The following is a 2,208-nucleotide window of genomic DNA, read 5'->3' on the forward strand; positions in this document are numbered from 1 at the left end:
AAGCAACACATTCATGCTTGTGTGTGGTCTTAAATGATTTGGCTTATTTAAATGAACAAGAATTTAAGAACAATCACATCAGGATATATTTAAAAAAAAAAAAAAAATGTTAGCCCACAGATACATTTATGAGGGTTTATTTAATTTATTGCAATCAACAAATGATAACAATTAGTAATGCCCGGGAAACTCATGAATATTCATGTAGGCTCCACCCACTGCCTCTACAGATGCACAACTCACTTTTGCTCCACATTTCACATTTACCAATGGTGCAAAACGGTGTTTGAGACTCGTCGCAGCAGATTCAAGCAGTTATGGTTATGTACTTGTGTTTGTGCTAGAAAAATATACAAGAAAATATTCTACAAGTGTGCAACTCTCATCGGATGAATTCACATACTGATTTGTGGATGAGTAAAATCTGTCCGTGACTTAACATTTTTTGATGCAGGTGTGTGAATGCGTTTTGCACCATATTCACTGCAGCAACTGTAGCAAAAATGTGAAGTTTCTTAATTTGTGATTTGTAGAGTAGGATTTGTCCACCTGCAATGAAGAATTTGAGAAGGTGTAACTGTTGTGTTGTGTTTGTGGAAGAGAAAAAAAAGTCTACAAGTTTGCAACTTTAAAACATTTCTCTCTGTGACTTCAAATTTAATGATACACATGCGTGGCTATTCTCTACAACTACAAATTTCACTGTCACAGGCGTTCAGTTGATTTGCACCAAAAATACCTTCATACTTTTATAAGTTTTAACATTGTATTGTTGTGACTCTTCATTTTAAGAAGACCGACTAGCTTAAGTAAGTTACTTCTGTAGTAAGTTATGATTTATGTCACTCATAGAAACGTCAAGCCAACACGATATTGCATTTACTCCGATTTTTTTTTTAAATCAGCTGCAGTAGTTGTGCTGTGAGTACACAACAGTTTTTTCAGTGGAAAAGTAATTTATATTTTTGTGCGTTTTCTCACATTTTTACATTTTTCTTCACAGTTCGTGTTTTTCAGTTTTCTTCACATAGACAAACGTGTCCCGCGCAATTTTGGATATTTATCAGTGAGGAGACTGACTGGCTCCACTAATTCACACAGCGGCAAAAATTAAAGAAATAGGTAATACAAGCTGACATATTCTTTTATTTATTATTCTGTGAGTAAACCACAGATTTGTCTGTGGAAAATTAATATTTTTTTTTCAGTGGAAGATTAATTCATTTCTGTATGTTTTCTCACATTTTGGCTTAGACAAATGTGTCCCGACAAATTTTGGATCATTATCAGTGATGAGACTACCATCCACCGACTGTCATTCAAACGGAAAAAAACTAAATAAAAAATGTAATACAAGCTGACATATTCCCTCATTTATAATGCTGTGAGTAAACTACAGTTTTGTTAGTGGAAGATTAATTAATATTTTTGTGTTTTCTCACGTATTTGCATAGACAAACGTGCCCCATGCAATTTAGGTTATATATCAGTGAGGAGACTGACTGACAGAGAATGAGGAGTTAGTTACGTCAAGATGTTTTCACTCGGTGTTGCATCAGAGCCCGTCTACGGAGAGCCTTGGCACTCTCTATTAAGTCCTATTGTACCGAATTTTGGTTGTAGTTCCACCAGAGTTCCACTGGGGGCGCTCGCAGGCGAGTGCAAAATGAATGGGAGTCTATGGGGCTAGACGGCTAAATTTGTCTCTTTCACCCGATTGCCGTTGAGAAATCTCAGATTTGATTGTAGGTTTTGCAAGTTCAACATGGGTTATAGGTCGAAAGTTGAATGAACGAGTACTTGTGTCCTTTCGATTTCTTACAGGTTGAGTTGTTGTTGCCCATAATGTTATAACCTTTCTAGTTATTTCGGATCGAACCACCCAGACACCAGATTTAACTTCATCCATCCTTTATCTCTACTTTTGTACGTAATGACGTTGATGACGTCGCATCAATACACAACATCCCCCCTCTACTTGAATATGAACTTATCCCAACTAAACAAGTTCTCATTCACGTTTTCTTACAACTTAAGACAGTTCAGAACATTCAAAGTACATGTAACACTGTACATCTTAATAGAACATCAGCAATGCTTTCTGAACAGGTGCACCTCACCACAACATAACTCTTAATCTGATTTTTACTTATTTTCCTCCTTACATAACCTAGCCTTTATCAGTCACTCAACAACATAGTCTCTAAG

At 36.1% G+C, this 2,208-nt stretch overlaps 1 long non-coding RNA gene across 2 annotated transcripts; it reads left to right on the top strand.

Annotated features, from left to right (window-relative positions):
* The first annotated feature begins 698 nt into the window (after positions 1-698).
* Positions 699-1,353, top strand: LOC307149786. Of its 2 annotated transcripts, XR_013819623.1 has the most exons (4): positions 699-809; positions 906-921; positions 1,004-1,122; positions 1,255-1,353. It is a non-coding gene; the product is annotated as an uncharacterized lncRNA (long non-coding RNA). The 2 variants fall into 2 exon arrangements; XR_013819622.1 differs by lacking the exon at positions 906-921 and having other exon boundaries at positions 699-825.
* The last annotated feature ends 855 nt before the right edge of the window (positions 1,354-2,208 follow it).

The sequence above is a fragment of the Squalius cephalus genome, assembly GCF_949319135.1.
Source record: "Squalius cephalus genome assembly, chromosome: 21".
Classification (NCBI taxonomy): domain Eukaryota; kingdom Metazoa; phylum Chordata; class Actinopteri; order Cypriniformes; family Leuciscidae; genus Squalius; species Squalius cephalus.